The following is a 25,524-nucleotide window of genomic DNA, read 5'->3' on the forward strand; positions in this document are numbered from 1 at the left end:
GTGTCAGCAGCACTCAGCACACACCGCCCACATTGCAGCAGCCTCCTGAGTGTATCCTCCTCCTTCACCACCTGCCAGGGCAGCCCCTTGCCCGAGGGACAGGAGAGTTTCAGCTTGTGCTCATTACACAAGGCCTCAAGAAGCTGTCATCTCCCCTTTCCTTCCTGCCTGAATGAGGTGAGGCTTTCCTGCCCATGATTTCAACAGGGCTTCTGCTCTCCTCCAGCTTCTCTGGATCAGGACTCAGCTGTTCTGCTTAGCTGGTGGAGGCATGGTCCTGGGGCACTGGCCATTCCCATCCTTATGTCCAGTTTACAGGGCTTCATCATTGCCATTCGGAGTCCACGTTGGTTATCCCTTGCTGCACAACAAATGACCACACACTTACTGGCTTGAAAACGACACCCATCGATGAGCTCTGTAGGCTGGAAGTCTGGGCAGACTTGGCTGGGCTCTACGTTCAGGGTATCACTGGGCAGCACTCAGGCGTCGGCTGGCCTGCGCTTTTATCCGGAGGCTCAGGGGAAGAATCTGTTTCCAAGGTCATTCAGGTTGGTGGTAGAATCCAGTTCTTTGCAGTTGTAGAACTGAAGTCTCCATTTTCTTGCTGGCTGTCGGCCAGGATTCACCTTTAGCTTCTAGAGGTCACCGCATTCCTTGTTATGCGCTCTCCCCACCCCCCTCCAGCTTCAAGTCAGCAACTTCGAATCTCTCTCCTGCCACCGGCTGGAGAATGCGTTCTGCTTTGAAGGGCTTTGCTGTATTTGTTCCACCTAAAAAGTCCAGGGCAATCCCCCGACCTGATAGTCACTCTTGCCCTGTAGCACAGCATAATAACTGTGTCTGTAACAGCATAATCATGGCAGTGCTGTCTCATTGCATTTGCAGGTGCGTGGGGCAGGGCAGGACATCATTAGGAGACCCATTTTAGAAATTCTGCCTACCCCGCAGTCAGTGGTGTTGCAGACCCATCCTTGTCCTCGTGGCTGCTTTGCTTTGGTAATTACTACAGTGCGCTTTCATTTCCAGGACCTGAGTTCCCCCTTTCTCAGAGAGGCGGTTGGCATTTTGAAGCCACTTGGTGCTCCAGAACCCAGCACAGGCATCAGAAATCAGTGTTTAGTGTTTCTGCCTGACTCCGAATGGCAGGGGGCCAAGGAAGTGATGGCCTATTACATCATTATATGATCATTAAAGAGTCTCATTAAAGCTAAAATTATGGGAGCCAAGATGTTTAAGACATTTCTGTGGTTTGATGTAAAGTCTCCTGGATCGTGAAATTGGAGGCAACCCCTACTGTCCCTGTGCATCTGCTTCTCCCCGTCACAGCCAGCCTCCTGGTGCTGTACCCGACACGTCTGCCCACCTCTTATGGACACCTCCTGTGACCTCTTCCATCCTTTGGCAGCCTGTTTAGTAAAAAAATTCTTCCCTCTCTTGGGGCCATATCGGTTTCCATCTGACTTTTACCCAGCGTACCCATTTATGGTCTATGGCCACACCAGATGTCTCTTTTCTTTTGTAAAAAGTGGTTATTCAGATATTTAGAGGCAGATATCAAGCCTCAGCACATCTCTTCTCCAAGCTAGACTCCAGCTTTGCCAAGCACCTGGTGCATGAACTCCACCCCGGACACTGGAATCCACCTTTGGGATGCAGGCTCGGTCAAGGGCAGAAGCCTTCTCTGTTGTACTCGCCACTGTCTCCCCAGCTCCTGGCGCACTGCCTGCTACACAGTGGGGACCGATAAATATTTATTGACTGGAACTAAACTCTAAGTGGCCCATGCTTATTTGCATATTCTCCGTGATTGACATTGCCCAGGTTTGTGATCCATCCTAGGTCCCCACCTAGAAACAGTTTATGTTTTCCGTATTAAAGCTGTTCCAGAACAAGGCACACACACAGGTAAATAGAACAAGTTAATGATTCAGGCACTTGAGAGAAGTTGCTTCCATAAGAAACAAATTTTGGTGCTTGATTGAAATCGTACCTCATTTAGAGCTGCAGTGGAAAGGAGGAGGTAAATTCATTACAGAGAAAAAAGGGCATTAACCCGAGATTTGGTTTTCCGTCTCCCTCTCCACTCATGTGCATGGAGTCACTTAATCAGATACGTTTCTCAATGTGGGCGCTGGCTGCAGGGACGAAAATGAAGCCCTGCTAGCAATAAGAAGAAATTCCTCCCCAGGACAAATAGGAGAGTGGCTGCCTTGCTGCTTGTTACATAGCAATCACCTTATTACCCAGAGGCAGCAAATACGGGTTTTCAAGGTGGGTATTTGCTGCAATAGTCTAACATTACCGCTCAGCGTAAAACGCATAGTTTTGTATAATGTAATTATTGACACATTTATATCATTTTTCTATGGGAAAAATGTAGGTAATTATATCTGTAAGAAATTACAAGTATATCCATGGCTGAGTAGCTCAGCTCCGCCTGAATGTATTTTAATGCTCCCGTGAAAGAACATTGCACGTTTATAAAAATTTCAGTATGTAGCTCTACTCTCTGAAAAATTAATGGGGAACCTTATATGTATAAGAAGAGGCTTACCTCATCTCCGTAACATTTATCTTTCCTCCTCCCAACAGATGTTTACAGATTCCTGTGATCTGTAAAGAAGTACAGTTTTTTTGGAATAGGATTTTCAAAGAAAAATCTCTAGTTGTATCACAAAGATCAGTAGAAAAGCAGTTATAGAAAACAATTGCTTGTTGTCTTTTAATGTTGTTTGATGAATATCAGAATAACTAGATTAGTTTGTTTTTGACACCTTTGATTTGGATATAATATGTTTCCCATATATTATGCAAGTTAATTTTTAAAATAGAACTAATCATTCTAGGTGGGGAATTTTACTTAATTATTTACTTTTATCTCTCTTAATAGTGTGCCTAATAATTAACTGGCAGTTGATTATAAAGCATTGAACTGTAAGTTATAAAGTGCTAGAGAGAAGCTAACTCCTATTTTCCACTCTTTTCCTTGCCTCCAAACTCATATTATGCTGTCTCTAGATATTTGCATGTTATTAAAGTCCAAAGAATGGATTAATTCTGCAACCTTTTTAGCAAACTGCATTGACTAATTAATTGACTCTGTCATTCAGCAAACATGCACTGGGCACCCCTGTGTTTAGATCACAGAACTAGAGATGGAGAGAAGAAAACCTCTATAAGAGATAGAGGGGCCTTACCTTCAACAAGTCTACCAAAGGTTCTCAAAGTGTGGCCACATCCTGATATTGACATTGTGTGTGTGTGTATGTGCGCACACATGCCCACGCACTGTATGCAGGCAGACAGCCCTGGAATATGCCAGAGTAGCAAATGGATATTCAATGATTTTAAAAACGTTAATAGACTTTATTTGATTTTATTTTTTTTCCATCAGAGGGGTCGGCATTCATCAGCACTCTCAGATATCCCTACCACAGTAGGCTTCATCAGAGCTAATAGACTTCATATTTTAGGGCAGTTTTAGGTATGCAGAAAAATTGTACAGGAAGCACAGAGCTCCCACCTACCCCCTCCTCCACCCTCCCCCACTCTTCCCTATTTATGAACATCTTGCATTAATGTGGCACATTTGTCAGAATTGATGAACCACTGTAGATACATTATGAATTAAAGTTTATAGTTTACATTAGGGTTCACTCTTGGTGTCGTACACTTCTGTGGATTTTGACAAATGCATAAGGTCATGTATCCACAATTACAGTGTCACACAAAATAGTTTTCCTGCCCTTACAATCCCTTGTGCTTTGCTTATTCATCCCTCCCTTCCTCCCTGCTAACCCCTGGAAACCCTTGATCTTTGTATTGTCTCCGTAGTTTTGCCTTTTCTAGAATGTCGTATAGTTAGACTTGCCTTTTCAGATTGGCTTCTTTCACTTAGCTTTATGCATGTAATTTTCCTCCATGCCTTCTTGTGGCTTCATAGTTCATTTCTTTTTATTGCTGAATAAGATTCCTTTGTTTGGATGTACTACAATTTGTGTGACCATTTACCTATTGAAGGACATCTTCGTTGCCTCCAAGTTTTAACAATTACAAATAAAGCTTTTATAAACATTCACTTATGTGAATGTAAGTTTTCAATTCATTGGGTAAGTACCAAGGAGCACTATTGCTGGATCACATGGTAAGACTGTGTGTTTAGCTTTGTAAGAAACTGCCAAACCATTTTGCATACCCACCAGTAATGAACGAGATTGCTGTTTGCTCCATATTCTCACCAGCATTTGGTGGTGTCAGTGTTCTGGATTTTAGCCAAAATGGTGTATAGTGGTATCTCCTTGTAGGATAATTTTTTTGTACTGTAGGTTAATTTTTAAAGGCAACCAAGGCACTTGAACATCATAAATGCACCACATGAGTAGGCAGCAGTGGAAGCTAAGAAATACGAACGCATTCTGCTCTAGGTCCATGTTTCAGAAATACTTACTTTCATCATCATTTGTACTCGTGAAGTTACCTTTTTTCAGCCAAGAGAAAGAAATGGTGAAAGCTTCTGGGGCCCCCTCATCAGCCTCCTGCTCAGGTAGAGTTTTCTTTTCTACAGCATTTCCTGCACAGTTATTCCATTTTAAAGAACTGGCCCTGTCAGAATTTTCATCCTATTGTCAGTGCGGTGAGTTTGCAGCTGACTGGCCCTGAGGGGGAAAACATCTTGCTCTCAGGTGTAGTCTAGTGTCATTTTGGACAGTTCATCACCCATAGTTTTTGTTTACTTAGACAATCCCATGGCTTCTTCTAAGTCGGGTTTGCTTGGGTACCTGACAGGTCAGTGTCAGCAGCAGTAGTGATCACCAGCTTCACCAGCTTTTCCTGTTTCAGCAAGATTTTTGCATCCTGGTGACAAAAACCAAAGACCCAATACAAGGCTGTTGCCATGTTCGAGGTAACAGACTCATTTTTCACATCTGTCTCCTCTAAAAAGTCTGAAGAACTAATGTGGTAGATCTTAGGGTAAAGCTTTTCTTTCTCTCCCGGCTATTTCTCCCTAGTGTTGCTTTTCTTGGTTCCATCCCATTAATATTTGTAATAATGTTAGTTGGGAGAGGGGGCTGGGAGTCTTGTCTAAGAGCTCTTTTGCTTGGTCAATACATTGTTTTTTCTTTGATTATATTTTTTCCGTGGTGGCGGAGAGTGGCTTTGAGGGCAGATATTGAAAGGATGTTCTTGGGCAGAGCTGTCCAATAAAACTTTCCACGATGGTGGAAATATTCTGAGCTGTCCAATATGGTGGCCACACGTGTCTCTTGAACACTTGAAACCTGGCTAGTGCAATGGAGGGACTATATTTTTCATTTTATTTAGTTTCTATTAATCGAAATAGCCTCATGTAGCTAGTGGCTGAGAAACGTAGGTGAGCACATGAACTATTTATCGAGCGCTCACTCTTTCTTTTGGCAGAATGAGAGAGATTTTATGAGAGGTGGAACTAAATTAAATTTGAAAACTTTTTGTTCTATTATCTTTCATCATAGAACTTGAGATGATTACTTAAAAATGTTTCTTGATTTGATTTTCTGTGTCTCATAGTTATTAAGAAGTTTGTAAGTAGTACCCAGGGGGTTTAAGGAATGTGAAAATCCAGTCTTTTCATTGGTGTGCTCTATCACTCAGGATAAAGTAGGGAAGAATCCTTTGCTTCGGTTTCCAGGTACGATGAGGACCATGGAGAGTACTCCACCAAGCTATCTAGTTGCAGGGGTGGATGTGACCTGGGCATAGCCATTGAATGAATCCCCTCTGCTCTGGAGAATTCTGATTTGGAAACCAGAGAAATGTATTAGTCTGCAAAGTGCACTAGTCAGGATGGTTATGCTGTTACAACAAATTCATCCTGAAGTCTCAGGGTCTCAACACCCCACAGGCTCTGATGCAGCTGGGCCACTGTTGAGGGCAATTGTCCTCCATGCTGTCACTGGCTATCCTGGCCACTTCTATCTTGTGCCTTCATCATTGAAGCCACCAAGATCCCTGCAGGAGAGAAACAGAGAAAGCGGAGGGCTGCATGCCAGCTCATAAGTGTTTAGACCCAGGAATGACACAGTCTCTTCTGCTCACACCCCTTTGGTTGTGCTTGACACATGGCCCTGCCAACTGCAAGCAGGCTGGGAAATGTGGGGGACCCTGTGGATATTTGGTGAGTAGTAAATGTCTTTTCCATACCAAATCCTTAGCACTTAAAATAATCTAAACACTTTAGAATGCTTTTGGAATTTTAAGCTATTTCTTTTAAGTCACTTAGGTATAATTTGGGAGGTTGTACAAAATGTTTTATTTCTAGGTTTTAGTCCCATGTTGGAATTTATTCACATATCCTATTTTTCAGTAATTTTCACTCTATTTACTTTCTAACATTTGCTTGTACAATGCTAATGCACCTTGTGTTCCTTTGGGCATGGTGCTCATAAATAAAAAAAGTTATGGTAGCAATTTCATTATCCACCTGGACAATTTTTAGTTTACGTCTTTTTGGGATGTGAACTGAAATACAAGTGGAAAGAGTATCATGCATGATTCCCTCAAGCATGTACTGAACTTGAGTATTACTATGACATTTTATAAACACACGGATTTATTTTGTTTATTTTTAGTTTTGTAAAACCCTTGTACTGCAGACTCTGGGGAAACACAGTCTTCATTCATAATAACCAGTCTTAAAGTGGCAAACATGATGAAACCACCTAATTTTTCCTAAATCTCCTCTCTCCTTGCCTATCATTTTTTTCCTGCTGTCAAAGGGAACTTGCATAGATGTGCATTCTATTATTATATCCCAAGTTTCTCTAATTATAGAAATCCCCAGGGCATTTGTCAAAAATGCAGATTACCTGTTTTCAGTGGATCTGAGATGGCGTCTAGCAATGTGTATTTTAACAAGACTCTGTGGTGATTCTTAACATAGGGGTAGTTTGGAAACTTTATCTTACTTTAAGGTAACCAAGTTGGTTTGGCAGGTGGGGAGTAGGATTCTTGTCACAGGAGTAAGGTTAATGGCAAAACACCAGCTAATGTCCTTAATAAAGAAGAGTTGGTGATCCAGGGTTGCATCTCATTAGCTTCCCAAACTTCAGTCATCGCTCTACCATTTTCACAATTTTTGCCATGGTCACCTACTATTCGTGCAGTTATTTAATATTATTTTTCAATTACATAAAGCAACTTATTTTAATTGAAAATATTATGCTGTGGAATCATGGTTTTACCATTAAAAAAAGCCTGTGTGTCACTTATAATAATTTTAGGTACTCATTGTGGAGCAGACGCTATGTTTGAGGAGCATGGTGTGAAATAATTCATTATGCCAGTGTAAGAAGGTCTCATGCTTACAAAGCAGCAGTTTATGAATCTGTTGACTGAACCGAGCCATGCAGGCTGGAGACAGGCAAACGTGCCTGCCAAAATTCAAGCATTCACATTCCATTTACAGCCATCGTTACCCTTAATCAAAGCAGAACATTTTTGCTAATGGTAATAAATACCCAGACTTAATAATCAATGGGCACTGCAGCTGTAATTTGTGCACTATTCATTTGTTAGCCCCTGCCTTTAGCTGGATGTACCCATCGCTATGTTTATTTATGGTGACCACATTTAAAAAAAAAAATACTGTTTCAAATAGCCTAGGATTTTTTTTGTTGTTCTTTTTTAGTGAGTACTACATCTGTTTACCATGATTTTTGTTTCAGATAAGATGCTCACTGTACAATCACTAAATACATATACATCTATGTCCAGACATGGCACATTTTCCACGTTCTGTGGAAGGTTCTGGGAGGTAAATTTAAATGCGTGCTTTGTTGATATTTTTGGCAATTTGAAATAATATGTAATAATTCCAGCTTACCTGACAGCTACATCCTTTCTATTTTCGTGTATTTCCCATCATTCTAGCACCCTCCCTTGGCCCCATTTCTCCCTCAGTTCCCACTGATTATAACAAAATTCCTTGAAAGATGATTTCTCTTCTCCCAGCCTTTGTTAGCCCACCCCCATCAGCCTTCTGTCCTCTTACCAAGGGCACCAACGACTTTCACTCACTCAGTGCAGTGGCCAGTTCTTGGATCTCCTCTTATCGACCCAAGGGCACTTTTGGACACAGATGGCCACTCTGTTCTCCTGGACACTTGCTCTGTCTTGGCTTCCAGGTCCCTCCCCACTGTCTGGGTCTACTTCGGCCCCTGTTCTTGGCCTATCGGTTTCCTTGCCTACTTCTCCCTCGTCTCTGCTCCCCTTACACTGGGCCCAGATAAGGACAGTGTGATAAAGACAAAGATGAATGTAGGGAGATGTTTTGCAGCATAATTATATCAGTAGACAATTGGAAACAATAGAAAAACGGTTCAATAAATCATTAAATGTCCATATAGTGGAATATTGTGCAACTGGTGAAACATATTTTCTCAGAAAAATGGATGACTTTGGAAATGGTTATGATTTTTTAGATAAGAAAACAAAAGTAGGATGTACAACTGTGTGTATAGAATGATACAATTCTGCAAAAGATCGTGTACAAATCTACGCATCCACACACATCACATAAATGCATAGACAAATGACCCACATAAATAGATCACAATTTTAAGAGATGTTAACTGTTTAAAAAAATTCCAGGAGGAAAATGTGTTACTATTATAAGGAAAATAATTTTTAAAAAAGCAAAATCTGCAGAGATCTGAGAAAATCCACCCTCGGAATGGGTAGATTTCCAGGGAAGAGTGTGGCAGGGAGCCAGCTGGGGAAACATCCTAGATTTTCGTGAATCACATCTTTTGATTTAAAAAAAAATTCAAATGAGCATGAATTCCAAGGATATTATGCGCCTTCTCATTCTAATGTTAGACGAAAAATACATATGGAAAAACTTTATGTGATTTTTTTGAATAACCACTATTTTAGAATAGTTTGCTCCATGCCATTAATGCAAATAATTGAAAAGCACCATATCATAGTCTCTGTAGAGAATTGAGAATGATTAAATTTCCCTTGTCGAAATTTACATGTTAGCAGCGAGGCAGGACGAGGGTGGGGGGCTGCGGACTTTCCCAGACTCCCCTCGGCCCCCAGTCGACTTCCACGCTCAGCGCATTTCATGGCAGGCACTGCTGTCACATGGGCTCTTCCGCAAGGGAGGCTAGGAAAGTGGCCGTTTGGTTTTTCCACCCTCTGTAGTAGAAATGGCGGGGAGAAGGGAGTCGGACATGGCTTTTGGGTTACTGGGCGACGAGCTTAGCACACGGAAGAGCTGTGCAGCCATACTATGAGTTGGCGACGCTGGCCGGAAGCACCATCACAGCGAGAGCCTCACAAAGGAGACCATGACAGTGGCCTGGACGGGCAGCACCGGGGAGGCTGGGCTGCCGGGATTCCTGAAGATTCCTGGACAGGAGCAGCCTCAGCAGGGCACGAGAGGATCCTTACAAGTGACCCCTCCTTTGACTTTGGAGAAGAAAAGAACCTGCCACCTCTCCCTCTCTCCATGAACACTGCCCTTCCCCCAAAGCTGCCGACCTCACCCCCACACCCCTGCCCACCCCTTCTTCCAATCATTTCCTTGTAGGGTTTTCCTTGATAGGATTAAGACCTACGTTTCCCAAAGTCTGTTCCTTGTGATGGTTATAGGTGTTCTATGAATAATAAGCTTGAGAACTGCTGCCCTTCATATCCTGTCTTGTAAATTCACAAGTTTCATTAACATCTTAAAGGCTCTGAGAAGTCTTGAAGTCAAAACAAACAAACAAAGCAACCTATTTAATTATCAACTACTTAACTGTGTTAAACTCAGAATTTCCCCACAGCATTTGGCCACTGGGGCCCTCTTGTACATATCAGCTGCCAGGATCCGTGTTTCACAGGACACGTTTTGGGGAGCGCCAGGTTAGCTGGAGAGTTGAAGATGGCAGGGATGAGAGGATTGTACAACTCACCTATTTCTCTGGGTAACAATATGGCCAGTGAGATTCCATGATGTTTTCCCAGACTTGGGGCTAGGGCACAAAGCTGATAATAAAAGACGTTGACCTCCTCACTTCCTGAGCTTGGGGAGGTGCCAGCAGTTGGGCGGTTGGGGCCAGCCACCTCCCTGCAGGTCTTACTGAAAAGTAACAGTTCAGAAAAGTGGCTCCCCCACCAACATGCCCCAATGCTCCCTCCTCCCCGCCAGCTCCTGGGGCTGCAAGGAAATGATGGAAGAAGGGGTGGGCAGGAGTGTGTGTGTGAGGTCGGCTGCTTTTTGGGGAGGGCAGTGTTCATGGAGAGAGGGAGAGATGGCAAGTTCTTCTCTTTTCCAAAGCCAAGGGAGGGGTTCTAGAAGGATCACTTGCAAAGCTGGGGGCATCTGCAGGAAGGGAGACTGGTGTTCCATTTTCCTGTAGGATGTCTCTTAGCCACCGGACTGGCTGTCCCCACTCTGTGCTTCCTGAATAGAGGCGAAGGGAATGGAAGAAGGGAGGAGGAAGCCACTGTGAGGACAAGCTCTGCAAATTTCTCGTTCACCCGCCCGGTGACTTGAAAGGCTGCTGCGCTTGAGCGGAGCTGCTGCCACCCCACCTGGAGGGCTGCCTGCGAGGCCAGGGGACTCCTGAGAGTTGTGGGTGGTGGAGGCTGAGGAGGTGGTGGGCGAGGTGGCTACGGCTGCATCTTGGAAGTGAGTGGAGGGGAGACCCTGGCAGAACCCTCCGAGGAATGCATTGGTGCTGAGAGTTGGGGTGCCTGCTCCCCTAGAGGCCCCCGTGGCCAGACAGGGTTAGGTGGATAAGCAGCAGCAAATAAGAAAAAAGAAAGGGGGGCAGTCCTGCCGCCCTGGAGGAGCAGGGGTGGAGAGGAGGGCAGGCGGGAAGGGGCCCTTCGTGCTGGCTGCTGCGGCCATGGTGATGCAGTGTGTCACCCCGCAGCACAGGGGCAGCTTTGGGGAGCAAAACCCCCACACCCATGCCATGGTCATAGCCCAGGGAGAGGAGATTTTTTTTCTTTTAAAAATAATAACATTTATGCTGCGAATGAGATTTCTTAGTGGATGAGCTGCAAGAGCTTTATCATCTCCCCTCCATGAAGTGCTTCTGCCTCTGCCAGTCCTCACGGTGTAGTTTTAATCTTTTCGCTTAATGCTCTCAGCTCTGTCAGTTGTAGATTCTAGAGGGAAGAGGCTTTAATCAAATCGTGCTCTGTTAGGACATTAATTAATTTAGGGCTGGATTGTCCTGGGGTGACCTGTGGGAATGACAGATTTCCTCTTTTTGTCTAGGGGACTTTTTCCCTGGGGGCTCAGGGTGTGACGCATACATATTTTTAAATTAAAAATTAAATTATATATTTCACAAATACATACAAGAAGAGATAATATTATAACAAACACCATGAGCGGCCATCCAGTTCGGGGAGGAGCCCATTGACAAATACCACCCAAAGCCCCCTCTGGACGCCTGTCCCTGCCCATGTCTTTTTTTCCCTTCCCCAGAGTCACCTGCTGTCCTGACTGTGCTGCTACAAATGCACATTACTGGAATTTATCCATTTGAATAGGATAAATTTCCCAGGCAACTACATCTGGTTAAACAGACAGAGCTCCAAATACAAGGTCGTGGCTGAGTGTCACATAACCCCTTTCCTACTAGGGGCCGCTCCGAGGTGGTTTTCTTGGCTAACCTTCCTTTGTGCTGCCCTGCAAGGGTCTGTGTGGAAGGACGAGGGTCGATTAGAGCTTGTGGAGTTGCCAATGCGGCAGAATCTTCCAGACAAGTGACCCCTGACGGCTCATCACAGCCTGGAAGTGCCCATGCTGGCCCCTGTGCTGTGTGTGGCCTCTCTCTCATGGAGGGACAGAGGGCAAGCTGGCCGGTGTGCCGGACGTCCCCTGAGGGTTCATTACTCAGCAGGCCCCGGGCAGAGGAGTGAGCGTCCAGAGAGTAAGGACACCCAGCCAGCACCATTTTTATATTGTCGAGAATCATATTTGTGATCTTTTCTTGATCACAACTCAGTTTGTTATTGCAGCTGTCCCCTGTTGCTTACGCTAAGTGGAACAGCAAACTAAGGACTAAGTGTTCTTTTTATCTCAAGTTTCTGTACTCAAATGTTGTAATTGAGGTAGCTAAGAGGATCCAGGCTGGTGTAACTGTATTTCCTGAAGTGTTCTAGGTATAACTCAGAAAAAGCGATTCCATGGGAGATTAAGGGTTAAATAAACTAAACTCCTTAAAAAACGACAACTACAACTGCAGGACTTCACAGAGACTTCAGTAGACTAGTCTTTGTTGTGATTATCCAAGAGTGAAATATCCATGTGGTGGTTGACAAGTTATTGACCCTTGAAACCTTTTAAAAAATGAAGCATCTCATGAAATAAATGATGGGCTCAGAACATACTTTGGGATCTGCTGAAATGAAATATTTGGAATATTTCCATACATTTTCACATTGTGACGATTGCTTTCCAAATGCCTGCTACTGGCAATGACAAGGAATTGTGTGTGTGTGTGTGTGTGTGTGTGCGTGTGTGAGCATGTGTGTGTGTGAGACAGACAGAAAGAGAGACACTCACAAACTGGATCTTTCACAAGCTGTTTAATCAGTCCATCAGTCTGCAAATTTTAGAAAGCTCATTAAAAGCATTTTTTTTTTTTTTACAAAAGGATTCTGTTTTCCTAGTATCCAGGTTTCCTACATTCTCCAAATCTTTTTTGTGCCAGATAGATTAAAAGCTAATTCCATTAAAGAATGTACGACTGCACAAGGAAGTTAGAAAAATGCCTGTTTATTTTTCTGTTGCAGCCTTCCCCGGGGTGTCCATCTTCGGGTGAACTCTATCTCCAACGGCCCAGTGCTTTTGACAGATTTGCAGTCTGTTCTGCTTCTGGGATAAGCAAGCCGCAGGGAAGTTCCTGTAATGACTGGGGAGAGATGCAATTAGCAGATTAAAAAAACAAGGTGATAGAACATAAAAGAGGGGCTGGGCATTAGTGTATTTTAGAGTTGGGGGGATTGAAGGTCTCTAGGGCATGAAACAGAAATCTTATTTATTAGAATTGGGGCCAGGTGTGGTGGCTCATGCCTGTAATCCTAGCACTCTGGGAGGCTGAGGCCAGAGGATCACTTCAGACCAGGAGTTTGACACTAGCCAGAGCAAGAGTGAGACCCTGTTTCTACAAAATATAGAAAAATTAGCCGGATGTGATGGCGGCATGTACCCATCATCCCAGCTATTCAGGAGGCTGAGGTAGGAAGATTGCTTAAGCCCAGGAGTTTGAGGTTGCAGTGAGCTGTGATGAGGCCACTGAACTCAAGCCTGGGTGACAGAGTGACACCCTGTGTCAAAAACAAAAAAACAAAAAAACAAAAAAAGACAAGAAGGATGGAATTGGAATGCAACTTGGTTGCCCTCTTGTCTTTGAAATCTCAGCTACCTGGCCGGCTTAAAGTGTCTGACCTGGGAAGTCTTGGGCAGTCATGAGCCCCTCGTTTCTCTCTGTTTATTGTAGTTGGTCACCACATTGATTGAGATTTTGTTTAACGAATTATCTGTCTTGAATATAACAGCAGGTAATAGCAGCTATTAAAAACCATTTTTCTACAGCTATTCGAGGTTGAATTGAAAAGAATAATTTAAAAAGTGTTGATTTCAGTACAGTTGTTTAAAGACCAATGAAATGATGTCTGAGACGAAGGGAAATGGCATCATTAATTGTCAGACTGTCCAGGTGGTTTTACTGAGTTTCATCATGAGCTTATATAAGTTTATTGTTCTAGATGCCCATCTCTCAAGTGGCCTCAAAATATGGTGCCAAGGCCCCATACTGCGGCAATTGGAACACTTCTCTTTCCTTCCACTCCTGTTTAGGTGATATGGGAGCCTGCAGGGTTTTGCCATGGGTCACCGCGGAGCCACTTGAGGGGATTGTTGAGATGGCTGGGGAGACCTGAGCAGGATTTCCTCCTGTCACTTGACACACACACACACACACACACACACACACACACTTGGCTGTGGGGCTGAGCTCTAGCTGAGGGAGAAATGGGAGGACTTGACAATCTACTCAGCTTCTGGTAACCTACTTAGTTTCTTTTCCCCATTTTCCTCGTAGCGTTTTATTCATTGTGTAACATGGACAATGTCTAAAGTCATTTCTCATCCATGCGCTTTCGTTAGTCAGTCAAACATTTATTGAGTGACGCTGATGGTCCAGAATTAGATCTGGGGACTGGGAAGATTTGCCGTTGAATGAGACAAGGTCCTCGCCCTTAAGAATCTCACCCTTGAGTGGGTAAGCATGTGATGAGCCAGGGATGCCTTTGCAGAGAAAGTGAATGTTGAGTGTGAAATGAAGTGAGGAGAATAATTCAAATATCAGGAAAGTGGAAGTATTGGCATCTGACTTTTTAAAAAACAGGGATCCCCTTTTCTAAATTGTAGACATTTTGTTTTGGGCATCATTGACCATTTATCTTTTGTAATCCTGTATGTCCCAATCCATGGTTTTAAGCAACTGGGTGTTTCATTGTTGATTCATTTCCACTTGGGTTTCAGTAGCACCATGACTATTTGCATTTAAGGATGGCTAAATCAATGGAACTATGTGATTCACACATTAGCTCTGGGCCAAATGCAGAGTGAGGTGTTTTAAAGGGACTTTGAACAAAATACCCATATTTCTGGTATTCTTCCTTTTCGCATACCAGTTTGCTCCTCTGATGAACTGAGGCTGAAGGGGAGCATATCACTGAGACGTTTGTGCATTCTCAATGCCAATTATTTAGTTGTATATAAGTTACGTAACTGTAATAGAATTGTAGAAAAGCCTCACTGGTTAAGCCTGCTTTTTTAAAAGGAGGCCAAAGAAGTACATATTTTGGTGTGTTCAGATGTGATACACGCAGTAACCCAAATAAGAAAAATTCTAATAGTCAATAGCCTGGGGTCTATTTCTGTTCTGGTTGTTACCAAAAATTGGTAAAAATGTAGTTTCTGTTGTTCTTGCTTGGGAACTGGATGAAAATTTATTCTGAGTTAGCTTTGTATCACTTTGATGGGCAGTTAGCTCACAGTGAGGTTCTGAGTAAAGACATTTTGGTAAAATTTTAATACATTTTTGGTATCATTTGGTATCATTTTTGGGGTGTTGGATCCTTGAGTCTACACTTCCTGCCAAACTCTCAAGCCTGTGCATCTCCCAAAGCCCCTCTGACCTGGAGTCAGCCCTGGAAGCTCTCTTCGGACTTCCCCGAGGGACTTACTTGTTCCCTCCTCTGTGCTAGTTCACATATTCACTGTTGCATGTTCCCCAGGGCAGTATTTGGTTAAATCTCTCTCTCCCACACCGGGCTGATAAGGACTTCCCAGTACATCTGCATTCCCAGTGACCCACTAGGGCTGGCTCGCATTTGGTGCTCAGTAAATGTTTGTTGTGTTAAATGTGTCTGTGGAGAGCCTAACCACTATGGTGGCTGGCGTTCCAAGTTCACCAACTCCAGCAGCATCCTGCAGATCTGCTATTACATCCCACCAGTGCATTCAGAAGCCTTTTTAGCAGCTTTCTGAGATGAGGAAAATGTAGTTCATGTCAAAATTCAGTTTCCTACAAGCAGAGGGAAATGTAATACAGATAGTCTTAAGCTCTCTCTTCATTCCTTTGAGGTAGGCTTTTTTTGGGGAGGGGAGAGAGGTGGTAAGTCTTGGTTTTTAGGAACAAGAGAAAAATGAGAAATGCTTTTCACAAAGCCTGCCTGATTCACTTTGGAAGGTGGCTTTTCTGTGGCCTTTCATAATCTACTGCTAACGACATTTTCCCCACACAGGATTGTGAAATAAATTTTACATCCTGGTAATGATAACTTGGGTGACACCATTAATATTCTCTTCCTTGCTCTGCTGAAAACAAATAGCATGTTGAGTGAGATGAATGGCAGGGGTTGGATAGGAAATAATGCTATTTGCCGTACAAGCAGTGGTACAGCATCCTTGTTAACCGAATGCTTAGACAAAACATGCTTACAGTGGCTCTTGGGAGAATTTTCGTAATCAGTCTATGGCTTCATGTTGATTCAAGATGTCATTGTTAATGCACGAGTTTAATTCTTCATGTTGCTAAGCTCAGGCATAGAGCTGAATATTCAGTCATTGCTCTCAAAGGACTTAGTGATGGGTGTGTGTATGTGTGTGTGTGTCTGTCTGCGTGAATTGAAACATTAACTAATGTTCCTTTATGCAAAGGCACAGAGTAAGCCCCATTATGTTACAAGTTTCATTGGCTTAGAAATAAAGTCATGGGCCAGTTGATGAGATGGGCTGGGCAACAGCTTGGCTCTTTGAAGGGTAGGCAACCTGGATGCCATCTTTGGGAAAATACATCTTCCTTCTCTGCTGCCTGCTAGCCACCAAATGTAACTTCCAAGGGTCTGTGGAGGCCCTGGTGGTCAAGTCCTAGGTGACTGCAATGTGGACATCCTGGAAGGGATGCTTGGTGACAGTCAGCCTTGGTGACTCCTCAGCACCATGAGTAGGCAAAGTAGGTTTTTATAGCTCCATTGGTCTCAAATTTCAAATTTGTGCCTCTGGGTGGAATTTCGTGAATGTATTCATATTATATTATTCACTATTGATTAACATAAATATTTGCTTGTATAAGGATGTATTAATTATTTGCAGTAGGATTGTACATTAATATATTAGCATATACGTTATATATCATATTATATACACTATACATTATATAATATATACATTAGCATATTAGAATCTGGTAAAAGAGCTCTTTTTTCCCATAAAAATTTTCTGAAGGTGTTTAAGAATCATTGACCTGGAGGAGAATTTCACCTAATTTTTACAGGTAAACGATCTTCATGTGTGTGCATACGTGTGTGTGCACATGTGCATGAATGACATGGTGCATTAGTGCCTGAATGAGAGGTGGAATTTGGATCTTCTGATGTTTAGCCTAACATTCTTTCTACTACTTCACACTAACTTGTTACTTCTTTGCCCTTTTCTGGCTGACCTGAGTCATATCTGGATAGTGGGAATCCCAAATGCAAACTCTTAGTGATTCAAGATGGCATTTCCCGTCTGTCCCTGAAGTGGGGGATGGGTGCAGGTTGTACTGGAAACCTACAGGGCTTGGCAGGAAGGCCAGCTTTGGACATAAGACATGATGTGTCCCTTGTTCAAAAGTTAATGACTGGAAGAATTCAAATGTTTCTAAATTATTTTCTCTGGTTTTAAGGAAATCGCTTAATGTAATTGAGTGACATGCAGCAGCAAAGTACAATGAGCTACTTACAGATCTCTCATCTCCTAAAGATCAAAAAGGAGCTGGAAAATTAGTCATGTGCTTGTTAAATTATTTACGAATTACCCTGAGGTCTAATGAGATGGATGCTCGTGTTGAAGGCAAACCAGCTGATTTTCCACATTAGATTACTGAAAGGCATTTTAACATCAGAATTATAAACCATAAATACATGTAATACTAAACACCAGGGAGCAAACAGAATAAGCATAGCTCAGGTTTGTTGTCTATGTACGATCTTTCCCAGACCCTCTGGTGTAGAATTTCGATTTGGGTTCATCTGTCTGGTATCGCCTCTAAGAGGATTTATTACTGAAAGACCCAGACGGAGCTAGTCATCAGTATTTGTTTCTCTGGGGAGTCCTCTGGGACAGACCTGCAACAGTCCTGCAGTACACGCGGGAGCCGAGGCATAGGCATCTATTTATTTAGTATCCACAACAGTGGACCTTATTTTATTTTTTTTTGATAAGACCATATATGTCTCTTGACTGATCTACCTGTAAGAGAGAGTGTTTCTCTACGTTGTTTCTTTTTACAACTACTTTGATTTTAGTAGGATGCAAATAATATCTCCCAAACCTGCATCATTTCCCTTTGAGTAGATTTGAGACTTTTACTTGATATTTCATACCTCTTTAAAAATTGGCAACACATTTGTAAAGTATCCATGTCTACACAGGACTCACAATCTGTCTTCCCCAGTCTTTTGTCACATTTCCCCAAAATTGATTGGGGGGATTTTATGACTTGGAAAAATTCCAGTACATATGCTGTATTCTATATATTGGCAAAGAATGTTAACTTACAAACATGCTTGAGTGTGTGCCCCAGACTTCCATGAGGTCCCTTCCTGTAGCTAGAGTGGAAACAGATAATGAACACTTGGTCTAAATAAACTCTCTAAAGAGACTGATAAAGGATTTTGGGGAAAGATTTGCACTGATTATTAAGTTGGCTTTAGACGTATTCTGTTAAGGGATAAGCACTTATCCTTAAGCTCTGAAATTTTCATCAGACATTTTCTCTTTCATGAGAAGTATTGAGTAAATTCTCTTTGGTGAATTTGAAGGCCTGTTATGTATGTACCCTTAGAACCAGCAGCTTTTCTTGAAACACATTTCCCCGGGGCCCACAGGAGAGTGTGCAAGCTCAGTACACGCACTTGGATTCTTTATACCCAACAAATGTTTAAATTCACCTCCTCTCACTTTCCATGGGGCCACAAGTTACATTTGTATCAGATGAGGTTTTAGTTGCAGACATTAGAATCCACAATAGCTTGTTTATTCACGAGGACTTACTCAGTGGTGTAGGTAGCTCACAGATTCACTGGCAGGGCTGAGCTCCCAGGGGTGACTCCAAAACCACACTCCAGAGCCAGACCACCCAAGGTTCTGCTGCTTCTGCCACCAAAGGGCTGCCTGTCACTCCAGCGTGCCCCTGCAATGGCTCCTGGTCCACAGGCCTTCTCTGCCATCTCCTAAGCCTTTAAAAGCACATCTCACGTGGCTCTCAGGGGAGGGCATGGGCTCAGTGTTCAGGCCTGGATTCTTTGACTCACACTGCTCAGCTGGTGGCATCCTGTGTGTTTGTGTGTGACCCACCAAACTGGAGTACCCCTATTTCTTGCCCTCTGGTTGCATTGCCATCATCCTTCTGTTGACACATAGCCTAGGATGTCTTCCTTCTTTCAAGAGTCCATCCTTAGTAGCTTCTGGCTTCAGGAATTTTCCTTTTTTATAACGTCCTACAGTATTTATCATATATACCAATCACTCTGTCATAATAGTTTTTAGAACATTTATATCTCTTATCTTACTGACTAGCTTGTAAACCCACATTTTACCCTGTCTCCCTGACCTAAACCCAGTAGAACCTACTGTTAACAACCTATGCACATTTGCTGTCAGTGATAAAGAAATGAAAGCGTGGAGTCTGCGTTTTCTTGGACTATCCTACCAGCGCTTTCAGGCATTCTAAATAATAAGTGCTTAACGGAGGCTGCTGACCACTCCAGAGGCAGATGACAGTACCAATCGGTGTCTTTAAAAAAGAAAACTCTTTGTCCATTGTTATTTTGTGAGTTACACATGGTTGTAAAATGCTTCCCAGTTTTTGTTGAAGTCATCTAGCAGGGAATCCAGCAAATAAATATTCTTCAAAGTTTCCAAACAGATGGGGTGCTACTTCCAAAAATGTACCCTGTACGAACTCCCTGTAAGCCAACACCTTCCTTGTGCATAAGTCTTGGCGGTGGTGGCCGAGGACAACAGTTATCGCCAAGACAGCAAAGAGCCATAAAAGAAGATTGCCTGGCAAAGGGCAAGTAATTTGCTGTCTTCACTTTTGTTTTTTTTTGTTTTATGTCTAATTTGTTAGGCTTCCCTTCATTGTTCTTGTAAACTCGCTTTTTTTTTTTTTTTTTTTTTTTTTTTTTTTTTATGAAGCAACATTTCCTGTGTGTGTTCTTTAGGCAGGATGTTGGTTCTCAAGTGCTCTGTGGAAAAAAGAGTTCTGTGGTCAAATACCTTTGGGAAACATTACAATTCCCCTCCTGGGGATCACAGTGCACATTAGCATATGAAGAGTTCAGAGAAGCCTTGCCTGGAAGAAGAAATGAATGCAATTTTATTTAGCTTTCAGAGTTTCCTGTCCTCATTAGAGTAGGAACCCCTCTTTTTCCATACTACTTTTGAACACCCCATAGAAATACTCTTAAATTAAATACCCTGAAAATTTTGGGCAAACTTAGGTTTTATACATGAAATTTGGGTTTAATAAATTATGTATCTTCTAACAAATTTAGTACTGGATTCCATTCTAATGAGATTAGTCCCTTCCATATTTTTTAAAATGTAAATTTATATGATCATATGTTGGTTTTCTGTAATGATGCTATTGTAGTATTTGGTTTGTCTGTATACAAACCTTATATAGCCTTCTAAAAAAATCTTTGTAATGATCACTTTAAAATGCTGGAAGTAGAATTTCTCTCAGAACGATAACTGTCCTTTTTAAACAATATACCACTGTTAAAAGAAAGCCATTTTCCCCTTTCGTATTTGTTTTTCCTTAAAATATCTCTAGTACACAGAATTGGATTAATCATAATCCTTAGTTCATGACGCACTTACATCATTGGAACATACAAGGCCTCTCTTTTATTTGTTATTGTTATTTGTTTATAATAATTTAATAAGTCTCTATAACCCTGTTGTCCAGTATAAAAGCTGAGACCTTAACAATAAGTGACATCTAACCATATGTGCCCTCCCCAGTCCCATCTTCCTGCTTCCTTCTACCTGGGGTACCATTATCCTGGATTCTGAGTTCATTATTCCTTTGTTTTTCTTTTTAGTTTTCTTGCATCTATATGTTTTTCTGTAAAATACTAAATATATCTCATTTTTCAGTTTATAAAATGGTTACATTGTGCTCTATGTAATCTTTTGGAGCTTAATTTTTTTTCACTTAGTATTACAATCGTCCCTCGATATCCGTGGGGGATTGGACCACCAAGGATACCCAAATCTGAGGATGCTCCAGTCCCTTATATAGAATGGCATCGTATTTGCACCTAACCTATGCACATTCTCTTGTATACTTTAAATCATCTTTAGATTATTTATAATACTTAATACAATGTCAATGCTATGTAAATAGTGTTATATTGCATTTTTAATTTTTATTGTTTTTTAATGTATTGTTATTTTTGTTTTATGTTTTTCAAACATACCATTTTCCACAGTGGCTGCACCATTTTACATTCCCACCAGCAACGCACAATTTCTCCACATGCCCACCAATACTTGTCGTTTTCTGTATTTTTTAATCCTCACCATTCTAATGGGTGTAAATTGGTATCTCATGGTGGTTTTCATTTGCATTTTACACATGATTATTGATGTTGAGCATCATTTCATATGCCTTAGGACTCTTTTGAAAATCTTATGAAATTTATAGTCTTTCTGCATGGAAAAGTGTACATATGTTCACCACATTTTGCATAACAACCAAAAGGAGGGTGTAACTGACCCCCTGAAGCCTGGACGGGAGCCATAAACCTTCTTATGGGATTAACACTGTGGTTCCATAGCTCTCTCTAAGTTATTGTCATAAAGGGAATGGACTGCATGGCTTTAACTTTTGTTAAGAAGTGTGAGAAATTGACAGTTCTACACTGAAATCTAAGTCTTTTGCTACAGGAGCTTTTGTTCTTTAGGGTGTAATTTTTGGGGTGAGAGAGAGGAGAAGGAAGGGAAGCCAGTCCTGGGAAAGTGAGTAGAGCTGTAGTTCAGGCAAAGAAAATTGGTCTGAACATCAGAGCAGGGCAAATGTTTGATATTTTGGGATGAATTCTCCAGAGGAGGTGACCGTCTGATGGCTTTTCTCAAACTGAGAGCTCAAGCCATAGTGGGAAAGGACCAGTAATATGAGTAATACGTGAATTATTTTAAGAAAATGTCTAAATTGAGTGAGGAAAGTGTGGGTAGCATCAAGGAAGGCTGCAAATAGAGATGGGAAGCCCAGGAAAGGGGGCTGAAGATTCATGGCCAAGAAGCTAACAAATGAGTCATGGATGGCATCTGGAAGCACGAGGGCAGGGCAGAATACTTTTCCTCTCCAGACCCAATCGAATGGTAGTGGTGTCTGAAGCACCTTTTCTTCACCAGTAGTAGAACTTTGGTTTGGAAAGGTCTTGGTAATTTGGCTGGGAGAAGTGCAATCATTGAGGAACTTGGAAACAAAACCTCATATTCTAGGAATGGGATCAGAACACGATCAGGTTCTGAGTGACACCAGACGCCAAGTGGCTCATTGTGGAGCTGGTCACTCACTGCCCTGGGGCATGGCATAACCCCTCACTAGAGAGAGGCTTGGGCGTAGTCTGGGGCACACCTGGTTAAGAGGCTTCAGGGGCAGGAGCTGGTTCTCTGGGGCAGTGGTTCTTAACCTTGATTGTACATTGAGTCACCTGGGGAGCTTTACAAATCCCTGTGGCCCGACAGGCGCCAGACTCATTAAACCAGAATCTCTGGGAAGGGGAGGTGCGACCCAGGCATCAGTGACTTCTGAAACTGTCCAGGTGACTCTAATATACAGCCAAAGAGAAAACCTGAATTAGAGGTAGGCAGTCAGACAGTCATTACACAATCATAGTTGCCTTTGGAAAAAACTAGTTTTCAAATAACTTTGGTTGAAGCCAAACTGCTGAACCAAAATCATTTCTTCCATCTCCCTCCACTCATTCAGAAGTCTTTCTTGGCCTCGTTATCAAAAGTGCCTAAACTGAGCCAGGGCTTTTCAAATGTTTATGTGTATACAGATCACCTGTGGGTTGTGATGCAGTAGATCCAAGCCTGAGAACTGGCATGTGTCACAAGCACTCAGCTGATGGTGATGCCACTGGACCATACTCTGAGTAGTAGATTCTAGGCTCATAAGCATTGAGCTGATTTTACTCATTCTTTTATTCACCAAATTATTGGAAGGTGCTTACTATCTGCAAGGTACTTTGCTAGTTAGGTACTGAGGATGTGGTTGTGAACACAAAAGAGACAGCCTCTGCCCTCAAGGATCATAAAATCTAGGAGGAATGATAATGAACCCATCATTTCACAAAATAATTACCTAAATACAATCTCAATAAGGGCCCCAAAGGGTAAGTCCAGGCTGCTATGAAACGACATGATGGGGAGCCTTGATCTAGTTAGTAGGACATGACTGTGGTTCACCAGATAAAGTAAGTCCCAAGAGACTCGTGTTATGTACTGGCGCTCACTCTGGCTGTGGGAACTTGGTGACTTCTTTCTGTGGTTCCCAAAAGCATAGGCTATATTTAGTGTATTGACCCTTTTTTCCTGTTGGACATTTTCCCATGGTGGGCTCAGCCATTTTTTTTTTTTGGCTTTCCTTATCCACCCGATCTCAAGGTCTGCCTCTTGTCTGAGCTCCAGGTTCAGGTTTCTCAGTATTGAGGCACATCTCCTACGAGGAGACATGTTAGCATCTAAAACCCAACATATTCTGGACAAGCTCCTCATTATATTCACCAAACCAGCACTTCTTTAATATTTTCGACAGTGTCACCACCATTTTTTTTTTTTTTTTTTTTTTTGCCAATGGGGCAAAATCCAACATAGTTTTTTAACTGATATGGCTTCACTATTGTTGGCCCAAGGATACAGTGCAGATTTTTGTCATAGGATCTGAAATAAATGTATAGTAAGTACATTTGCTTGATTCATGGGTGACCTAAGTCGAATAAACAGCCCACTGTAGATGCTAAGTGAATGTTGTTTAAATAGTTGAGGCTTGGGGAAGGAGGGTAGGGAACGGACATTCATTTCATCCATGTGTTTTTGCTAGATAATTTATGTACCTTAACTCCCTTATTCCTCTCAATAGTTTTCTAGAAATTTATTGTTGCCTTTCATAGATAAGGAAAGTGAGGCTTGTAGTGTACCCAGTGAGTAGATGGTAGCAGCATGGCATGTAATCTTAGTTTTTTTTTTTTTTTCCAACCTCAGAGAACATCATGTTCTTTTACTAGGTTTCATAGCTTGTACACAGTAAAGTGCTCTCTGAACTCTTATCATTATGAATATATTTTAAAAATCAAAACTCTTTCAAATATCAGTTATGAATGTTTTTTTCTCAAATTTGTAAAATATAGTAGTAAAGTGTATCTTATAAAATCAAGCTTAGTTACTTTAAAACAACTGAATCTAACCTACAGCATGTACTCAATAAATATTAGTGCACTTTCATAGATTCAGATACTCTATTTTTGTTTTCTTTGTATTTTTCTGTCTTTTTACTTTTTATGTTCCACTCTGGGCATTTTCTCCTGAACTATCATCTTTCAGATCACTAATTCTCTCTTTAGCCAGGTCTATTTTGCTGTAAATCAATCCATAGCACTTTTAATTCCTTTTATTACGTTGTCTTTTTCAGTTCTAGAATTTCTGTTGGATTCATATACATGTATATATTCTGATTCTTTGGTGAAATTTTCATCTTGTCACCTATTTTCTTACATGTGTTAATTATTTTAAAGTCTATGCCTAATAACCCCAATATTTGGATCACCTGTGAGACTATTTCTATTGTCTGTTTTTTTTTTTTCTTGGACCTGTCTCTTGATATGCCTGGTAATTTTTAATTGAATTTGGAAATTGCAAATAAAGAATTAAGGAGGATTATGATGAGATATTCTTCCACAGAGCCTTTTTTTTTCTTTCTTTATCTTCTGGTAGGCAGTTAGAATTTTAATCATCTTAATTCACTCTTTCTTATCCAGAAGGTGTAGCCCTTTAGGGGTCCTAGTGGAAAGCCCAGCGTATATACCAAAGTGGATTCCTCCACTTTGGTGGGCCCTGAAGTCCAATTATTATCTCCTTATCAGTAGTGACAATTCTGCTTAGTTTATCATCCCTCTAGCAGCTGTTTTCTGCTGTGCTTCTCCCCTCTCTGCCTGTAAAATTTATAAATCAGCAAATGCCTCAGTGGTGATGGTGGTGGGGAGAGAGTGCTGGGTGACTTCTATGCTTCTGTACTCTGGAAACTTGGCCTTTCAGGTTCTGGTTGTCTTGGTAACTCTTAGATGCCTTTAAAGAGAAATTTTGTTTTTAAATTTTATCAGATTTTTTTTATATGCTCATCTATCATTGCTGGAGAGTGACATGTATTCTTTTCCTTTTAAGCTTTGAAATTTAAACAAGTGGGGCTGTTTCTTGATTCATCAGATTGCCCCAGAAACAGATGCCATTCAGGTATTCAGGTGTGCAGGTGAGAGGTCACTGTTTGAGTTGCAGTCGAGTCTGCTACCTGCTTGTCCCATGAGAACCTTTGACTTTTCCCTTGTCATAACTTCTTTGCATTCTAAGGAGGTAATTTGAAAATGAGGGAATTAAATATTATGTACTTTATCAGATGTGGAATGGCAGCTTTATTTAGCAGAGAACAGGTTTAATTAAGTGATAGAGACAAGGTAACTCAGGAGACTCAGGTCCCTATTTTGGTCTTCTAGATAGTAACAAAGAATAGTGACTCTTTTGTACAGGAAGTGGAGGCCATGATGCCTAGTGGCTTCATCATGCTGATACTTTTGCTGTACTTTGTACTTTTGAGAGTTTGCAATTTTGAAGAGTGTGGTAGTGATTTTTTGAAGTGTGTTTAATACTATTTTTCTGTATTTGTATACATGCATAGATACCATGTG

At 41.8% G+C, this 25,524-nt stretch overlaps 1 protein-coding gene and 1 non-coding gene across 3 annotated transcripts in view; one reads left to right on the forward strand and one right to left on the reverse strand.

The window, feature by feature from the left end:
• Window positions 1-25,524, forward strand: part of FRMD3 (FERM domain containing 3) — a 254,155-nt gene that overhangs the window by 25,981 nt on the left and 202,650 nt on the right. The window lies entirely within an intron of this gene.
• On the reverse strand, window positions 3,385-3,464 carry LOC138388973 (small nucleolar RNA SNORD74). The gene has a single exon (XR_011234420.1). It is a non-coding gene; the product is annotated as a small nucleolar RNA SNORD74 (small nucleolar RNA).

The sequence above is a fragment of the Eulemur rufifrons genome, chromosome 7, assembly GCF_041146395.1.
Source record: "Eulemur rufifrons isolate Redbay chromosome 7, OSU_ERuf_1, whole genome shotgun sequence".
NCBI lineage: Eukaryota > Metazoa > Chordata > Mammalia > Primates > Lemuridae > Eulemur > Eulemur rufifrons.